Source organism: Pezoporus occidentalis, unplaced genomic scaffold (assembly GCF_034315485.1).
Source record: "Pezoporus occidentalis ecotype Australia unplaced genomic scaffold, CSIRO_AGI_Poc_V1 ctg30, whole genome shotgun sequence".
Lineage (NCBI taxonomy): Eukaryota > Metazoa > Chordata > Aves > Psittaciformes > Psittacidae > Pezoporus > Pezoporus occidentalis.
The window spans coordinates 3,204,534-3,225,583 of NW_026914941.1; the positions used below are offsets into that span (position 1 = coordinate 3,204,534).

General features: G+C 35.9%; 1 protein-coding gene and 1 long non-coding RNA gene across 8 annotated transcripts in view; one reads left to right on the plus strand and one right to left on the minus strand.

The window, feature by feature from the left end:
• The window catches only part of PCDH11X (protocadherin 11 X-linked), a 491,669-nt gene that overhangs the window by 450,056 nt on the left and 20,563 nt on the right, over positions 1–21,050 (minus strand). The gene's annotated exons all lie outside the window — the stretch shown is intronic.
• LOC134168123 (uncharacterized) lies at positions 1,800–17,943 on the plus strand. Its single transcript, XR_009966437.1, has 2 exons — positions 1,800–1,964; positions 17,452–17,943. It is a non-coding gene; the product is annotated as an uncharacterized LOC134168123 (long non-coding RNA).

Sequence of the window (21,050 nt, forward strand, 5' to 3'; positions counted from 1 at the left end):
GCCTTCTATCCAACCCTTCAAAGCAGAGGTAACTACACTTACACTTCTCACTTAATCAAAACTTCCATTTGTAAGAAAATAGTTCCCAAAACTTTCAGAAAACAAACAAGAAAAGCAACATACACTGCCATTTTTTTCTTTTTAAAAAGTCTTGATTTAAATATATATATATATTGTAATTCATGTTAAACCCAAGATATCAGGATGCGTGGATCTTATATATCAGGATTCACACACTTTAAGTGATACCAGAACCTTACTTTTTTTCTATACATTTCTCTCTCAGTCATGTAAATCTTTATATTTCCATCAGTTTCTCTCTGCCTCAGCATAACATACATAGAGAAGGCCAAGTGTCCTGTGAAATTACTTTCACAAGTTTTTATAACAAGTTCTTACAGTATTCCAAGTCTAAAAGGAAAAGAGTAGCTGAACTTAAGGATAATTCTTGCTTAGTGAATTATCAGCATGCCTACATAAGACAGGTCCAGGAGATTATAGCACCAATGTATAATACATGGGTTTGTATTTGTTTACTCCGACCTCCCATCAGGCTGTCTGGAAATAGACACTACGTTCCATTTCTCATTCTAAAATTCATGAAGGATCATGTTAAACCACACAGAATTCATACACTTACATGGTCCTTAATTTCAATAACAAGGAATGGAACAGATTAGTTATTTGATGATTAGCTGGTTATTTTCTTGCTCCTTGGTAAAATGGGAAGAATACAATGCAGGCAGTTCTACATTTATCCTTGAAAACACTTCACAGAAGCAAAATGTTTCCTATTCAATTTATTTCCTTCCAAAGTTTATACAGTACAGCAAAAATGAAATCTTAGCAGCACAGTCTCCGCGTCTTAAGATCACTAACAGTACGTTTTTCATCCAGTATCAGCACAGCTACTCATTTTCACATAAGATTTCTTGCTCTTCTTAAAGTTAGCTTAAATGTAAATGAGATTGAAACTAGAAGCTACTGGTCAAGAGCTTAAAATGTAAGTACATAATAAAAGAGGCTTTCTATACTTTAGCATGTGCCTCACTAACTAACAGCCCCATCACCATGTTAGCCCAAAGTTGTCACATGTAACATATGGATACAATATATATGAATATGCATTTATAAACCATAAACTTGACTCTGGAATCTCCAAGAACAACGGGGACATGAGAACTAACGGCACACATTGAACGGCACTTTCTCCTCATTTACGTATGGGTCCAAATGGCAGGGAAGCAATCAACACGTTTTTTAGCTAACTGACCCTATCTAAACACACCGTATGAATAAAAACATCACAGTATGTAATATAAGATTCTTCTAAGAGATGATGATTTGAGAGCAAGGCCTTCCCAAGGGCAGAACAAAACCACCTAAAGATAACTTATGCCAATACATGAACCAAAACCGCACTCCTTGCACAGGAAGGGGAAAAAAAAACCAACAACCAAAAAGAATAAAACAAAAACATAAAACAAATAACCACAAATAAATAAATAAAGGAGAGAAAAAAAAAACCACAGATCAAGACAAAACACAAACATAGGATTGTAAGTAAACATCCCTCCAGTTCCTCCTGGAAATGCTCCCCCTAACCCCAACCAGCTCGAGGGCTCAGCGCTCCTTCCACAGACCCTCCACCAGTCTCTAGCAGCACCCTTTTTCCTTACCTGCACGCAGGACAGAGCTGCCACCTTCAGCTCTGTGGGGTCCTGTGGTACAAACCACACAAAGCCTGAGCAAACACCACTTTGTGGGCTGCTCTCTCCTGGCTCGCTCGCCCTAGGTGAGCCCGGCGGCCACACCGCTCCCGTCAGCGTGCAGCACCGCCTCCTTCTAGAAGGTTCCCGGGAGCAGCTAAGGAGGAAGCTTCCTTTTCCCTCAGGGGCTTCCCGCCGCCATCTTGCGCCCGAGGGCTCCCCCCGCAGCTCGGCGGCAGGGAGACACCCAGCCAGGTACCATTGCCTAGTGAGCATGAATGGGTGACAGTGAATCTGCCTGGTAGAAACTATGTGAGTGCTTCCTTGTGCATGGGTATCCACGTAAAGAAAACTGGGACAAAGAGAGGCTGTAACTTGTTAATTTTCACACGCTTAAGCAGTACCAATTCTGGTCTACAAAAATGGCGGCGTTTCATGGGTTTAGGTGGAGAGGTTGTTCCATGCTCCCTTTCCCAAAGCTGCGTCAGTGCAACACTATACAAACTATGAGGAAAAATGTCCCTGTATTTAGGGTCTATGGACCACTTGGGGACTGGTCCAAGTGAAAGATGCTATATACATAGAAAAGTGTTAGCAGAATAGCATGGCTTCACAGAAATTTTCTCTGAGGAAGAAGTGAACCTCATTTTTTCCCCTACTAACTATAGGAGATAAATGTGTGTAAAAGAAAAGGAAAAACAGTTTGATAAGATATTTCTTGTGATTTATTAAGTGGGAGACCAAAGCATCTGAGTTGGATCCCAGCTGGTTGTAGTTAAAAGGATTAAGATCAAGCCTTACTAATTCATATCTTACATTATTAAGGGCATGAATTTCTCTTATGATATTAAAATCTAGAGTAAATATATATTTAAAATTCAGTCAAGCTCAGCAATATCATTTGATTAGTTCCTTGTGGCACAACTCTGTCTTTCATTGCCTGTTCTTCTTCCAGTCCTCCTAAGGAGAAATACTCTTCTTACCATATTTATAGCTTGAAATGACCTTTACTTCAACGTACTAATACAGGGCTAGTAATGAAAGAAATAATAATTTTTTTCATACTCTGCTTTCTGCAGTTTTTTCCACATTATTTAATGTAACTTTCAAACAAAAGGCATATAGCAAATTATGCATTAATTGCAACAAAATTTTACTTAATCCTTTATATGCTAATAGAGTAGGACTGAACTTTTAATAACTCAGTATTATCATATGCATGACTTGAATATATACCATCTTCTGAAAGGTGAAATCATGTAAACTTGTAAGAAATTGCTCTTAATGGTAAAATGTGTCATGCCTTACTGATAGAAAAGAAAAATATTTCTGTAATTCTATATTTATATAGACAAAAAATATAAGTATTTTTCTGTGTTATTTTAAAAAACAACACAAAATGATGCTGGAATCATCTGTTTTGGTAAACCACTTTCTAGCGCATAGCACCTCCCATCCTGACAGAACCCCAAACTGCAATAGAGATTGCAAACACATAGACTGCTTCTTAAAGACACTGAACTTCTGTGCCAGGAGCACTACACTGAAGTGATTCTGGAAAGGGGATTGAAAACTAAATTGTTCAGTAGAAATGATGTAGCATAGCTGTTTAGTCTTGGGAAAAAGCAGCTTCTAAAAGTCAGTCAGACTACTTGTACAAAAATGCTCAGTAAAAAGAGCCACAGAATTGGGCAGAACAGAATTATAGGGATACTTTAAAATGTGTTACAGCATTTTGATGTGCCGGGCCTGATTCTGTACTTTACATTTCGTTTTACCTGTATAGTAAATGGATCTTTTCTATTAAATTGAGTCAAAGACCACTAAAATCAGTGACATCTTCCTTAGGGTTTATAAAGTTTGCCAGAGCTAAAGCTCTGGAAACCAAAACTTAAGCATGAAGTGAGAGAGCCTACATATCTCAACAACAGAACTTATTATTAAATATTGGCATAGGCTGCTATATATCAGCCCTGAATACTTAATTTTATATTTTGTTACAATGTTCAGGCCAGATCAAAGAAGCTATGCTCTTGACTGAAGCCTGACATGGGAAAGCTGATGCTTAAGAGAATCTCAGAAAACTTGATTTTTAACGTTTTGCCTAGATCCATGAACTTTATCAAGATACTACAACTCCTTCCTAGAACGTACCCAAATATTGGAGAATGTGTTGTTTGCATTTTTTCACTGTGTCCTCATTGAAAGCTGTCAACAATTGGGATGAAATAAATGGGGTTTTGTAATGTGGAAAAAGCATTCCTAGCTAGAAATATGCATGCTTATTGACTCAGTGTGGCCAGCCTACCGTCAGTGGTGTACAGACACAAGTGATGTGGCATAGACTCATGCTTCTAATGTAGAACAGAAAAGCGTAGGATCTTATTTCCCATCCATTCTTCTTCTGACATACTGCAAGCGGATAAACAGCTTCAAAAGGTTTTTAAAGGGGGGTGGGCATAACTACATTAATGAGAACAGTGTATATATGTATATCAGAGTCTTATAAGTCACTGATGTTCATAAAAAGCTTTCAAGAGGCATATTGAAGTGTATTTTCTCATATAACATCATGGGCCCATCATTGCTGGTACACTCCACAGAACAGTTTTGAACAAAATGGAGTATTAGTTCTTGAAGGTAGGAATTAAATGAAAAAATCTTACAGGAACAATATGAGCAATGGTTAAAGTTTCAAACAGATGTGCATGCTTTCTCTGTTTTGTATAGAAGTCATGTTCCTACTCCACAAACTCAAGTGAAAAAGCTAATTTTACCTATAAGAGGTGAAAGATGGAAAAGAGCACAAAAAATACCACAAAACACATACCAGCCTATTAGCTGAAGTCATTACAACACAGAGAATCATTGAATAATACAGGATTGTATTAAATACTGTATCATTTATAAGTTTTGTCATGGTTTATATTTTGGTGACTTTGCCTGTTTCAGTTAACTAGAAATAACCAAAGGCTTTTTGGTTATATCTGGAAATCAGATGTTTGTATTAAAGTTGTAATAGAAATGTCATGAAAACACATCAGATAGACTGTTTCTTTACATCAGCTAATTATGCGTCCAAATCTAAGACCTACCAAGAAAGTGTACGTTTTTCTCTATATGCAGAAGTTGTTTTGAATTATTTAAGCAAGATCAGCTCAAGTGACACAAGGACATAATTACATGTTGCTTCATGAGATAGAACAACAGTGATAAGATTAACTGTTCAATCAGTAACTGGTATAAGAAGTAGAAATATTGATTTATGATTAAATTAATAGAGAAAAATAATAACATTTCAAATCTTCAACCTCTGACAGTGTAACTGTCAGTCAGAAATCCTGATGATTTCCATTAAAGTAGATGCTCAGAACTTATAAAATCCAAACCCTGAGTGTTTAGTAAAGAAAACTTGGTGCTCTCTTACTAACATCTATCAGAATTCCAATGTTGCATTATATGCAATATATATTAAATGTATTAGAGCAAATTTCCCAAAGAAAATGTCTACTCTGGTATAGGAGTTGGAAGTGCTAAAGTACCATTGTGTTGAAAAGTAGCCACAATGTAATCATGAGGAACAAAAAATCAGAAGGTTTAACAGAATTACTAGAACACTTTGCTAGAACTTAATGATGTTAGTCTATGTATACTTTAAACTACTATGAGATATTTTGAATTTTTTCAAACATGCCAGTATGTAAAACCAGTGTGATATGGTGTCTTAAGTTTGCAGGTTTATTTGCCTAATAAAAATCCATATATTTTATGTGATGCAGTACACCTATTTTCTGATGCCCAGAGATGATGAATTCCTAGAGGCAGCCTAATGTCTCACAGTGATGTTTCTTTATGCATCAGTAGAAGCATGTAGATCATCAGTAGTTCATTCCCCACTGCTACCACCAGAGTTCTTACGATGGGATTTTGTGTGTGTTTGCCACATACCACAGATTTTTTTTTCTTTGTCTGACAGAGTTTGAGGAGGCACATTATTTCTCAGTACACACTGTGGATGGATGCTGCATTGTTTTAAATGGAGAATCATTCTCTGTAACCTGAGGGATACTGCCAAGTCTGATTTCTTTAAAATCAATTCAGGAGATTCATGCTCAGACTTGGCTGGAATACAGAGGCATACATTTTTGATCAAATCACAAAAAATACAAGTTCCTGTAGTTCCTTTTCTTAGGGATGCAATATTTTCTTATAGGAAAAAGAATAAATAATTAGGTGTTTTAATGGAATGCAATATATTCTGTCATATATTTGGTGGTGTCTTCTACTCATACTCAGATTAAAGCACACAAATATCAGGTTGAAATATCTTTCCTGTTCTAGAAAAATATGATCAGTCATCTGAATCCATTGTTTAAATTTATATGATTTCAATACAAAATGAAACCAGTAATGACAGTAGCCACACAATGCCCTTTCTTATGCAATTAGAAATCACTGCAGTGGGGCTTTCTGTTCTTTGTTCATTTATTTGTTTGATAACAGAGACATTCAGGGAAATCAGCTGAAAAATATCTGCAAGATGAATTTCCAAGCTGATGACCAAAATAGTATTGCCTGGAATGCAGATTATGTTCCATTCCTTGGTTCAGATAAGTGTTTCTCACATGGCCTCTGCAGAACAGTAAAAGCTTTGCACTCTCCTTGACCGCTAGTATTTTAGAATTCTATCAATGACAGATAAAATAATCATTAGATTTTCAGCTATCTCATTAGTCTTGCCTTTGAGCTGAAATTAAGAAGGTGAATAATTATATTCAGATAAAGCTATGGTTAATTATTTAGCTATTCAATTGAACAGTAAAACTATTTTTAATGAAGGCTTGTTATTGAAATGATCCTTTTATTACATTTTTAATAAATTGATACTTAAAAAAAAAAAAAATCCATGTTCAAAAGCGTAAACTGACCACCACCTCAAGTCACCATTATCTCCTTCTACTGATGCTAGCAAGAGTCACAGACCAATAAATGAAAACAGAATTGCTGAAAAATATAGTTTGTGATTTGTTACTAGCGCAGGACTCAAGTTGCATCCAGCCTTCAGTTACTAGAAATCAAAGCAAAAAACATAGCCATGTGTTTCTTTGCTTACCATTCTTAATTACTGTTTCTTTAGTTTGCTATCTGAGATGAGATTGAGAGTATGTGTACAACTCCTAGCTGTTACATTGTATCTGTACAACTCCTAGCTGTTGCATTTGCTCTTTAGAAACAATAAATAACACTGACCCCTTTCATGTTTCTGAGCATAATACAACAATCCATTAGGTTTCTAAGCCAAATGCTACTACCACATTGCACTTGCTACTCTTTAACTTCCCTCAGAAGTAAGGGCTTACAATTTAGAGAACATACAGGTATCCCATCTTTCAGTGGGACACTTTCATCTTTTATGCTACTGAGAAGGAAAACGATGCACATATAGCTATAGTTTTTGTCTGTTAAGACATTGCTGGGTAAGAGAAGAATGTTTTTGCTGTAAGTATGAATGAGTTACTGGTCTTCCTTAAGCAAAGATAAAGAGAGGAATTAAATATTGTCTGCCAGACAAGGAAAAAACATGTGCTAAGTTGTTTTTAGGTAGTTTATACAATCTACAGATTTCCATGCATATGTTACTCTGCATCAGATAGTTTAAATGCATAGTTCTCTATTAGAAATTAAAGATGCATTTTCATTCACTTACTCTCATTGCTTTTGCAAATTGTATAAGTGTTCATTACTATGTCTTAGCAAGCAGGCCACCTAGTGCCTAACAATAGCAAGTACTCTACAGTGACCTGAAGTGTTCTGCAAGAAGCAAGAGTACACTTAGCCAACTGGCTATCAAAATCATGTTGCCATGTTACAACTCTGCAAAAATAATAGAGGGTTCAGTTTCCCCCACCTACCCTAGAGTAGGATTATGACAGTTCCCTGTGAAATTTTTAAATATGGAATAGATATGAACCTTTTTATTGTTAAGAAAGATAAAATCATTTTCTTTAAAAGCTAATTTTATAAGTAATCAAGCTGCCTGAAGACTTCCATTATTTCTGTCCATTGCTGAAAAAAATAAATACCCATCTTTTTCTACAAGTAAGATTTCCCATTATTCTCGGACACATGTGATTTCTAATTTAATCTAGTAAAAAGAAGTATAGTGCAGTATTTTAATAGTGTGAATGACATGTGATTATACCATTGCAAGGCGTATTTCCTCCTAATTTCATTTGCATCAGTATTTCAGAGTCCAATTCAGCTTCTTTAAAGACTGATGGCAAAGTTTCCATAAACATCAAGAGATACAGTGGCTATTAAGCTTTGTATTTTATCTTGGAAATATACTGCTTTCCTGTACACTGAAATGAAAATTGAAGAATCCCCAGAAGCAGCCAATAGTCCCTCAAAGTAAAAAGACTACTTCTTTCTTTACTCAATTTTAAATTATCATTAGTGATTTCCCTGGAATAGTGAGATTTTAAGCCTGTGGAAAGGCTATGTTCAAAGGTATCAGAAGATACTGAATGTATTTTCTTATTCAGATTCTATAGACTAATTTTTAAATATCCTAATTTGACATGTCCCATTAAAGTGAATCAGATCACAAATGGCTTAGTAAGAACCAGTGCTTTCGTCTTCCTGAAGTTCAGTGGAACTTAGGTTCCCAGAGCACTGGGAAATGTATATCCAGTGCTGAATATCTCATCCCCTTCTTATAGTCCAAGCTAAATATTTCTTTCAAAAACCAATTTAGTCTGGAAAATATAATACCCTGAAATCTTCTGGTTCAGTTTCTAAACTTGTGTAGGACTTATGTGTGTATATATATGTGTCTGTATATACACTGCTCATATGGAAAAGAAATAATGAAAAGCATTTATTTCAGTGAAATAAACTTCTTTTAAGCATTAAAGCAAAATTAAAGAGAAATGGCCACTACTTACAAACCTACCTCAAAGGAACAGTTAAGACATTTTCTTCCCCCAAGATACTGAATATTCTGTAGACAACTGTGACCATATCACTGTCCAATACTATCCAAATCCATTTAAATGCACTTCATTTATTACTGATTTATATAGTGATGAACATTTATATTTAAAAAATTAAAATCAAATAAAGTAAAAGAACAAGAAGCAGAATACTCACAGGTGTTAGATCTGCCTCGGACAGGAAGTAAATTCTGAGTGTGTTTGAGGAAAAGAAGAATCTTTCCTTCTGAGGTAAATGAAACCTATTTTTTCCCAAATTTCAGATCTAAAATCTAAATTCACAGCAATGAAATTCCCCTTTTTGGAGTTTCACATGGAGAAGGAACTATTCTTTCTGAAACTTTAGTCTTATTACCCATTTCTTGATACATACTGGTCATGTGTTAGAAGGATAAAGGATACCCATCCATATCTGCTTGATTGTTTACATCTGCTTTTGTGATTTGAAAGGCATCATCCCTATTTAAACATTAATAAGAGGAAAAAAAATGCCCACCAAACTGAACCATTATTTAAGCCTGCTTCAGAGAATCTGGGGACTGTATGATAGAGACAGTAATGTCTGGGATAATTGTTAACAGAGTACATGAAACACATCATGACATGACCATGAATCTCTGCCATCATGGATTTTTAGTTGGATATGAACATTACAATCTAATACCAACATGCAGGAGTGAGATAGCATTCACAGAACTAAAAATCATGGGCTCAGTTAGTCTCTAGTAGGGATGCAGTGGCCAATATCATAATATATGAATTAATTTTCAAATTTGTTGGGGCTCCTGAAGCTTAAGGAATTTTCACTTTTTCCAGTTTTGAGGAATTAACTATGAAGCAGGATCCAAGAAGTGAAAACATCAATATTGGCTGCAAGGATAGCTGCACTACCAATCCTGCTTGTCCTTCACTGCCTAGCAGTTTTCCTTCTTTCAGTGTGGTAGCTGCAAAAGAACATAGTCTAACTACGTGTTATAGCAGAGGACCTGTGACTGACTTTTGTCATCAATGTGTAACATCCCTTGGGTGACAGGTTCTCTCATTCATCTGGGTGCTCATGCATATTGACAAGGATGCTGCCTGCCAAAAATGACAATACTGTACAGTATTTCTTTAGTTGTATCTCGCCTTCTAGACTGCTGCATGCCACAGGATAATTTGCTAACCTGGGCTTTTTTTCACAAGTAGATCCTACACCAACTGCATTCTCTCTGGTCCTTAAGAACCAGGATCCTTCCCTGGAAAGCTGATTTCACCCCCTCCGATAGAAATGAAGGGACTTTAAGGGAGTGAAGTCATGCATAACAAGGCTATTATAAAGTTAATCTATACAGCTCTGTCTTTATTCTTTCTATCCTCAACTTAAGACCAGATTAGAAATAGCAACAAAAGATTTTGGTTCCTGATGGGCTATAAGTAGGCTGAGGGGACAACGGAATTGGCCATTGCTATTTCAGCACTGGCAGCTATTCTAAGCTCAAGTACCATAGGTTGCTGCAAGCACAGTGTAAAAATGACAGCATATCTATGTACCAAATCTAGCCCTGCAGTAGAAACGCTGGTATTATTTGCAAAGTGGTTAGTCATGTATAATTCTTCTATTTGAGGAAATGGCCAATAGTATTAGCCATGCAAGCCTCTGTGGGCTAATGTAATTAGTCTTACGCATTTTAAGACCAGATAGAATGGTATTAGAGAGAATGGAGGACAATTTTAATTGGATGATGGCAAAATCCCTCTAAGCACTATGGCTGTCTCCTGTGTTCAAAATCCTTTAAAAAGTTCACAGATTCCAATTGTTTTCTGCAGTAACAGTATTTCTATCCAAATTATATTAAACATGTCAGCTCATTTCCAGAGTAAAAATGATAAAAGCACATTCAACTTCTGCAAAGCTGATCACTTTAAAGAAAAATATAAGATAATTAAAAGCTGTTACAACTGACAATACAACACTGCAGCTTCAAAATTCTCCCCTAATTACAGCTGCTAACTTTTAATAGCAACTGTAACAGTGAGTCACATTTGACATTACAATAGCATCCCAACCTCCTATTTGGGAGAAAGGCTCTTGGGAAAACACAATTACAAGGTGAGCATATCCAGCCAAGACCACTGCATGTTTTGAAAAGCCAGTGATTGCTTTCAGTTTTATTCTGGTTGAGAAATCTAGATTAGTTCCCCTTTGTTTGAATGCGGTCTTTTTAACAAGGTCAAATGTAACAAGGTGGAGCTGACTGAAAATATTAAAGGGCCTTAAAGGGAATGGGCACTGCTCCTTGAATAGACCTTCTTTTATGGGTAATTTCTGAGCCAAGCATTGGGCTGATATAAATAGCACTATATCATTCCTGTTCTTGTTAAGTATTTGCATGACAAGATAGAGGAAGGGCATCCTGAAGCATACTGTGCTTCTTGGTTTGGTATTAATTAACCTTTTTTTAGTTAGGTATTAATGTGTTATAGAAGGCAGAGAAATTCTGAAACTGCTATAGCTTAAAAACTGTGGATGTGTTTGCCCTCCAAGAATACAGTGTCTCCATTGTCTTTAACAGGTATTAAAGGAGGGTTTTAAACGAAAATTAGAGCCAGTTAGGCTTTTTCTCAGCTGTACAACAGGAGCTATTCACTCCTGTCTGCCAGTCAGTCTGACTGAAGATGTCTCCCTTAAGCTTATGCAGTTAACTTTCCTGTCTACTAGGGGAGGATACAGAAGTGGAAGGCCCTGAATTCCTTATCAGCATAAGCTAAGAAAATTCCCATGATGGGCATTTTGTCCAGAGCCTGGGAAGACTTTATAGGTCCTGTGTTTTATATGTTACCACAGGCTTAAAGTCTTAAAAGTACACGTCTCTATCCTCTAAGGACACTTGCTAACCCTCAAGTGAATTCAGGGGTAGGTACTGTATCTGACAACAGATAACCGGAGTACTTTTTAAACCAAATCACTTTCAATAATATGTATCCATCGCTGAGAATTTGCTTATATGAAGAAGTAGTTCCATCAGATTGTATTGGTGATGCAGTGCACAGAGAAATTACAAAATATCTTATGAAAAAGAAAGCACACAAAATTTAATCACTGGTCTACTGCACCAAAATGATGCTACAATCATTGTAAGATCAATACAGTATTTGAATAACAACTGAATCAAATTCATTTATCAGATTGTCAGTGGTTTAGGTTTGTCAAATTAATGGGCAAATCTTTGTAGACTTCATAGCTTATCCTGTCAGTTTCTCACATTAAGCAAAATTACTATTAAATAATTCTTTCTGAGGAAATCTTTCAGCCTAAAGTTAATGCCAACATTCAGGTGTGGAAGATTAATTTCTGTAGAGTTTGACCTGCAACACATCCAAGGAAAAGGACAAGTAGAGGAACATAATGTTGGGTTTTCAGTCTCTAATGTATCTTCCAGTCTGTGGTACTGCATAATTCCCCAAAGAGTGATACACAGTCTATTTTGAGAAGGAGCAGAACAGAACAGTGAGAAAATATGAAGTGTTGACCATCCCTTAACAAAAAATCTTAGACTTAAGGTCCAGCTACTTGCAAAATTCCTCTGTCACTGAAGAACTCCTAAGAGCTGCACCCAGGACAGAGGAAACATCACTTAGATACCCTGTATCATAAGGGTCTGATTCAAGGGTCTGGAACAGGGCAGTTTCCATGCAGCCATCCCACTACATTTCTGGTTACATTATAATTACCTTAAAATATGTGGCCATCATGGAGTGAACTAGGGAAAGCAATTAATAGGGACCCCTACATTGTTGACATCTGCTGTGAAATTTTCAGAGGGCTTGAATGTGAACCATGTGAAACCCTTTCTGAGCATACCCTATGTAGATGTCACCTCCCTGTCTTCTCTGGTAGTAATCACCTATTCCTGAGCCTATGACATTCACTCCAAAATGATCATCGGGAGGAAAAACATTGTCAGCATTGTTTTAGATCTCACCAGGTTTTAAAAGAAAGAGGAACGTTTCATTCCCTTTAAAGCATCCCTAGAGTAAAAGTTAGTGGAAAAGAACTTCTAAGAGCAAATGAGGAAGGTTCTAAAAGAAAATACCTGAGGGATCAGATCTCAGACACAAATATTTTTTTTAATTGCAGGTGCTTATAATTACTTGTAAGGGAGAAAACTAATTATGGCAGCCTTCAGGGAGCTTAACCATGGTAAATACTGAGAGAAAGCAGCTGGGCTTTGGAAAGTTATTTGTATACGTTTGCTTACACTTGCAGTCATTGCTGGTACATGTGTCTCTTTTCCCCACCTCTCCTCTTCCTCCTCCTATTCTTCTTCCCCCCGACCCCATTTTGTTGTCAGACATAAGTATTTTTATTATGTCAAATAATGAGAAATAAACTCATTTCTTTCTGAATTTCCTAATTTTAAAAGGGTTTAAAGATTTTATAAACAGAGAAATATTTTTAATCTATTACTATGTAAAATTGCTCTTGTACTGGAATACACCACATGATAAGATACAGATGTGGCTTAAAAGATCAAATTAAAACAGTTAGAACAGCTAAATGTGATTGAATTAAGGCTTTTGCATATGTCCTAGCTACTGGTATCTTCTATATACTATGTATTTATTTGTTGTTCAGACTCAACACAAGCTGAAGGAAAATAAGTATAAGCTGCAAGCCATATGTCCATTTCTACGTGTCAGTGATGTTGGGAAAAATAAAGAGCAGAGAAGAAAAAACTCAGTTTCACTATATATTATTTAGCAAGTAGATTCCTATAGTGTGTCTGGACTCATCAGTTCTAGGATTAGTCACAAGAAATTAGAATTCAGTGTGTTTTTTACACAATTAACTGTGATTCCTCGGCACTGTGGTTTAGCATATATGGTTTCTGGTTGCATGTCATTCAGACAGGATTTTATGAGCTTTAAAGCTCTTCTCTTCCACTGACTTCAGTAAAACAAAGGACTGAAAAAAATGAATGAAATAAAAACATTTTTTTCCCTTAGTAAAAGAGGGAAGCCCCCTTCTTCCAATCTTCTTCCCAGTTTTTATACAAAAATATTTTAAATAAACAAAACAGAGCCTACCTCAATGTAATCCAAATAAAGCCAATGGCGTTGAAATATAATTAATTTTAAAGAGTAGTACAGCCACATACTATAGTATTTTGATTTGTATTGACATTCCATTAACTTGGACAGGACTTCCATTGCCCTCACTCAATTGGAGTCAATGCTAATTTTGACACTGTGAGAGTTTCATTGTTACAGTATTTCTGATCTTGTACCAAAATATACAGTCCAAAATATTTGCATAGCAAAAATTCTGTGGTCTGAGAGGCATTAAGTATCTCTAATATTATGCATTATAAATTTTGTCCCCAAATGCTAAATTTGATGACAGCATTTGCTGTAATGTGTAGTCATGGGCTCGTATAACACTCATGTGTTAAATGGCTTTAAAATACAGTACCTTGGAAGTGAAATACTGTGAGTGAACACTTAAAGATCTTTTTCATTATCAGCTTTTTACTTGGCAGAGCTAATTAAGTGATCGGTTAGGTCTAAGTCTGATATCTTTTGCTGTCTACTTTCCACTTAGATCTGGTTTCATTTGAATTTGTAACAAGCAGTCTCATTAGCTATTGCATCTTGGTCCCAGTGACAAATTCCTAAATGATCAATCTCTAATTAATTACCATGAAATAGCTACACCTCACTGAATGTAGTAAAATGTGTCTAGTTATACAAGTGTGTTAATTAAGAGATTCCTATATCCTATTTGATGAGTTAGAGCTGTCTAGAAGTCTAGTTATAGATAAAAATAGAATGATAAATATGGTTAATCAGCTATGATTCTTGATTTCATTGAAAACCTCACTCTTTTTGTTAAGTTTTTTTTTTTAAATATAACATTTTAAGAACTACTTTAAAATGGTGATTAAACAAAGTCATTGCGGAAAGTCCATTTCCAGGTGTTCCTACAATGTGGAAGGGATCTTCTTACAACTAAATTCATTAGACATATAGGGTGCTGTTTGAACAGCTGGATGGATAATGAAGTTCTGAGATTAGCCCTTAAAGAAATAGTTTAAGAAAAGTATCCTTCTGGCTCCCAAGCCAACAGAACCAAACAACAACTGTCATATAGGAGTACCAAACACACTACTGGATATGCTGGTCAGACTAGGGATAGTCAGTCGAGATCCTGAGACAAAGGAACACAAGTAGCAGAGTACAGACCCTGGACTTCCAGAGGATAGACTTCAGCTTAGACGGGGATTTCTTTTGGGTGGGTGATATCCTGTGTGAGGCAGCTCCGAAAGGAAAAGGAGCTCAAGAAAGCTAGCAAACCCTCTGCAAGCACATCACTCCATTCCAATAACCCAGGTAAACTAGCAGAAATACCAGCAGACCTGCACAGTTTCACAGGAAGCTCCTGGCTGAGCTCCAATACAAAAAGACACAGACAGGACATGAAAGTGAAGACAGACACTAGAAACTTTGCCTTTCTGTATTTAGGGAAAAGGTATTTGCCTAAAGATACAAAGTTCAAGGAAGAAAGGAGCTTCCAGCATGAGAAAAATCCCAGGACAAAGCCAGGCTCTTTAGTGAGGTGCACAGTGAGAGAAAAAGAGACAGGCTCATAAAATGAAATGGGGAAGGTTCTGCCTGGATATTATGGCAAAAAAACATCTCTTGGAATAATTAAGCATTGGAGCAGGTTGCCCAGAGAGGCTGTGGAATCTGTCTGTGCAGGTTAAGATCTGACTGGACAAAGCCTAAAGCAACCAGAGCTGAATTCAGTGCTGACATTGCTCTGAGCAGGAGGTTGGACTAGAAACTCCCAAGGTTCCTTCCTATGTGAATTATTCTATGAGTCTATAAAAATTTAATCTCAAGGATAAGATACAGGTGTAAGTGTGAGCTTGATTTGTGGAATGCAGTACTTTCATTTCTTTAATCTTGTGCCAGGATAAAGGTACAAAAAACCTTCACAGCTATTACATTTGCGTCAGGTCAAGAAGTCTGTGTCAGTTTTTTAATATCAGCCAAAGATTACCAAAGACAAAAACTTGATGAGCATTTGCATAATTGAAAAGGCAAAAATTGCTCCTCAGAACGATTTTAAATAATTCTTTGCTGTACCAGGCTTATTGGGCATGTTTTTTTCTTTCTGCTAATGAAAATGATTTGAACCATGAAAAGAGGTTCACCTTTAATCCCAAATACTGATTCAAGGGAGGAAGAAAGTATTTTGTATGTATTATAGATTCATTAAACTAGTCAGTACCCCTTGAAAACTGGAAAATTTCCTAGTAAATGGGGGAAAATGTATTTCTCACATTATATAAATAGCACTTAATAGCATCATGAGGCATACCATTTTATGTTCAGGAGCAATGCCACAGTATTTGTTACTAGAGTATGTGTTTACAGTCAGAGAAAGTATTCATCCTCACCATCAAGTAAGTTAAAGTAATGTCTGCATAAAACAAATACCTTCCACATCTTCTGGATTTAAAAATGGCTTATGCAAAGCCAGAATCCACAGAACTGTTTTATATGAATTTCTGCTTTCTGTGATGCAAACATATCAATTCCCTAGCCTTGTTACCAGTGCTTTGAGGAATATTTATAGGAACCCTCAAACAATGAAAATTTCCAGCTGTTACAGCTGTGTAGCTTGCATGCTGCAGTGCTCATAGATATAAAGGACTCTCTTATGTCCACCTGATTACTGTCACTGCTGTTCCAGAATGAGCACCTTAGGATATGATATTTGTGCTCTGTGTATCTGAAAAACTCAAAGAAAGCTTTCCCACCGAGGAATGACAAAATCATTGTACAAAAAACTGTAGCACAGTGGAATAAGAATATTGCCTTTGAAGAAGGAATTAAATATGGATCAGGCACAAGTATCTGGATTCCAAAGAAACCTCTCAAATCATGACCAATGTTCTAAGCAGTGATAAATTCCTATTTAAAGTTGTATTTGTGTAGAATCATGAACACTTTATATAGTTTCCCCTGATAAATAGATTGCCATCCCACGATTTCTCATAAACAAGTCTGTTTATTTAGTTTGGCAATAGATTCAATGTGGTCGGAAAATGAAATTGATACTTATTTGGTCTAAATGCAATTCCAAACAAAGGATTTTTTCTGCATTTCACATTTATGGCTACAAACTTTTAAAATGGATGGTATATATAAAGGGTGCTCTAGTCAGAAGTTAGAAGTACCTCAGAAAACTTCCTTATGCTACAGAATGAAAAAAGAAACAGTAAATACACTTTTCCCCCAAACCTCTCAGAAATTATAGACAGTCGACAGTTGGGCTTTAACTTCAAAAACACGCCTGAACTTTATGACTTTGTGCCTTTACCTTCCAGCAAGGTTTATTTTTGGTTCCCTTCCAACTGAAAAATGGACTATGAGATTCTCTTCAGGTTTAAAATAATTAGTAAACCCTTAGAATACTCATTATAAATAGATCAAAGCTTCAACCCAACTTCAGTACAAAGGCAAGCCTTTTAGATCAAACTTGAACTACCACCCACCCCACATATGTCCTGCTGATATCTTACTTTGGGTTCTGTTAAATTATTAACACCAAAATACTGAATAATTCATTATTTAAAGAAAAATAATAAGGAACTTAATTTATACAACTTTTATACCAATTACATTTTCTCTTCTTTTCTTTTTAATCTGGAGTGCTTTTTTGCTGTAAATTTAATGGCTCAATCCCTCATTTCTAGGTGAAACAAAACTACAGATAATGAAGTCAAGAAAAATGCAAGCAGGAGGCATTAGGCATTAATTGAAAAGGTAAAAATGCAAATATTTATAACGATCAAACTCTTCTACTCTGCCAACAAGTACCTGCAATTCTTGACATTCCCAGTTGTCCGGTTGCCAGAGCAATTCAGAATTAATGTAACCAGACATACTAACGTGCTACATAGGAGCAACAGACAAAAGTGCCCCTTGATGTTACTGTCATCTGCAATATCCAGCTGCATCTGAACAGTCATACAGTAGAAGCTACACTAGGAATCTGAATACTGGAAAGAACTACATAGTTTTTTATATGTCAGAAAGTTCTCATCTGTGCAGAGCCTGTAGTTTGTCTGAATGGAAAACAGTCAAAACAACTGTAGGTAAAATATTTTATCAAAGAATTTCAAAAATACATCAAAGCTGAATATAGCACAAATAATGCAAAAGTAGTAGAACATTTGAATCTCTGTGCCTTTAAAATCTATGAAAAATATGTGATAACAGAAGCATGATATTTAATGAAAACTAGTTTCAATTTATAAAAATAATAGCAGAAAGGTAGTTTATCAGTCAGATGGCAACTGTATGGCACATTCATTCATGATCTCTTTACCATACTCACACACGTACCCTCAGCCTGCCTTTTACTTGGTTTTTGTGCTTGGCACTTACAGATCAGAGCAACCCCTTTGACGTCAAAGTAGCAAATGCATTTAACAAATTCATCAAAGAAAATGCCCTTTCACAAGGCATTAGTCCAAATTATCAGTATATGTCAAAAAATAAGATGACTGCATAAAAATGAACATACTGCAAATGCCTCATCCCTTATCAACAAAAATACTATTCTGAAACACTGGTACTGCATGCACACATTTTCTAACGATTTCTGTGGTAGGTTTCTGGCACTTTCTGAGTTGTGTATTGCCAATGCGCAAGTAGTCAATAAGATCAGAATCCTGCTTTGCCAGTATTTTCTTTGTAGTTACCTATAGAAAGGGCAGAATTTGCATTTAAATGTAACATCATCTTCTAGATTTATTTTTATTTTTGTTAGTTTTTTCCTTTCCAAATTGCTAAGGATATAATAATACAGAATTATGAAACCTACAGTATTTATTTTTGAACACCATCTTTAGCAATCAGTCCTGATGAGAACTTTTTAATTATCTATAAATTCTAAACATTAAATAACTTTCATTTCCAAACTTGTGATTTTACTCCAGTATTATTTATGTCTGAGAGAATATTTGATGTGCTGAGTCATAACTATCACAAAATAAACTAATTTAAATCATTTAAAACAAGATACAGGTTATTGAATTTGTCTGGAAGAAAAAAAGACAATTTAAGAAATATTTATTTCCTCCTTATTTATTGTTTTTGATCATTCATAAATAAATGTTTACAGTGACTCCACAGGATTGAAAACTTAGAAATAATATAAAGAAAAGAACATGCAGTGAACAACAAAGATTCTTCTAAGTCTCCCAGATAAAAAAATACAGCCATTCATGCTCCAGTACTGCAATCTCAATAGCTGTTTCTCAGTATTCTTCCAGTTTCATTCCTTCTACACTTGCCTGGATTCACCATATAGATTCAAACAGCGGCACAGTGTACAGCGCACAGTATATTACTGTATAGCAGCTCAGACTAAATAATCAGAGCTTTCTTTGGGCTTTTCATCACCACCACACTGAGATGCCTCTATTAATTCAAATCCTCTGGTATAATGTATCTGGCAAAATGATGCAACAAATGTTTGCCACAAGTTAGAGAGTGGTGGTGAAACTTGGAAATAAATCATTCTGTGCTGCTACACTAGAAACAGAAAATGAAGCAATATTCTAGGACGTTATGCAGTTGGGTGTGTTGCCTGCAATGTATTTTAATTTAAATAGGAATAGAATTTTTTTGCTACATCACACTTAAGTGACTGACTCCATATTCAGATTAACCAGTAGTTCCAACAGAAGGTATAACCCCTCATATTGAAGAGCAGCCTTAAAAGACAAAGTCTTGTTATCTAAATGGTTTTAGGAAACATGAGACTTATTTTAGTTGATACCCATGCAATTAATCTACTTTACACACATTCACATGGATTCACATTCTTATTAAAGGTGGTTTTCCTGCAGGAAGATAAAATGTAAAAATTGTTCAGCAGCTGAAGCATAAGTCAAACCAAAAAAGTATTTCCTCTGAGACATGAATAACTCATGGATTCTTCTCCAACTCTAGCTTTCAAGTCAGCTTCTTACGGACCTTTTGGTCAATTTAAACATACAAGAGTGTAGTTACACATGCTTCTCATTAGCATTAACTTTTCAAGCAAGATACAGTTTTCTTATTTCTCATAAAACCTTGGGAATTTAATCACTCTTCCAGGATGGAAGATTTGTAGGTAAATCTTCCAGTAATCTTAACGGGAATTCCATGCATAAAAATGAGCCTGAATATCAAGTTCTAAGAATATAGATTTTGGTTTAAAAGTTTCTCATTTCCTTTTCTATGTGCATGCAAATCAGGATGGTTAAGCATAAATTGAAAAGGAATTTAGAGAGATTACTTTGTTAGTGGCATATAAAAGGATATTCACATGATAACACAGAATCAGGCTGCAGTATGGAAGCAAGAGCTTTCCAAGGTCTGTTAAACTAACAAATGTGGTTTCTCCTCTCTTTGATTTGCTTTGTGAAGAATACAAGTTCGTAACTTCGCTTATTGGCTTCTGTGCTCACTGAAACTGGATTGGACACTGGTTGCTAATTCTGCTACTCAGAAATGGTCTGTCACGTACTGCACCCTCAGGATCTTGGTACTTGGTCCTGAGTACTCAGTATTCTGGAGCTTTCCATACATAATTTTCATGGCAAAGTGTTACAGTTCACTGCAGTCAGACATTCAAGAAACAGCTCATTCTAAACCGCTGGTAATGGGTTTCTGGAAGTTAATATTAGACAAAGTAACATTAAAGACAGTTTAATTTCATATTTCATCAGGATGTAATTTCATTTAAGTTAGCGTAAGTGCACTGGTATAAAAAGAGCATAAATGGCAAGACAAGCAGGCTATGTATGTGTTCCTGTCAATCTCCATTTTCAGAATACCTATATGTATGTCAAGTGATGTTACTTCTCCACAAAAGCTCCCTTTGGGGTTCCAGGCAAGTTGATATACAAATACTTTTATGAAGCTTTTTTCTTTTTGTTAATGTGCTGTCCTTTATTTGGCAATTGCCATTGCTGAGTTCTTCTTGGGCTTATGTTGGTTTTGGTAGTTCAGTTACTGATGCCTGCAACTGGCATGCTTCTCTCAGGCAGCAGCAAAAGCAGTACTTTGTACAAGCCCTTGTAGATAAATCTGGATAATTTCCTTCCTCTCTTCTATTTCTGGAAACACTTTTAGGTGATAGGAACAAACACTGAGAAATGGATAAACAACAAATGAATGTTTGTTATGCAAAAAAGAATCTGTATCATTTTCTCCATCAGTTGCAAGTTTTAGTAGCAGTGAAGACTTCATTGCAGGTTTTCCTGGCAATTAATAGCCACATGAGTTCTCCTGATGACTG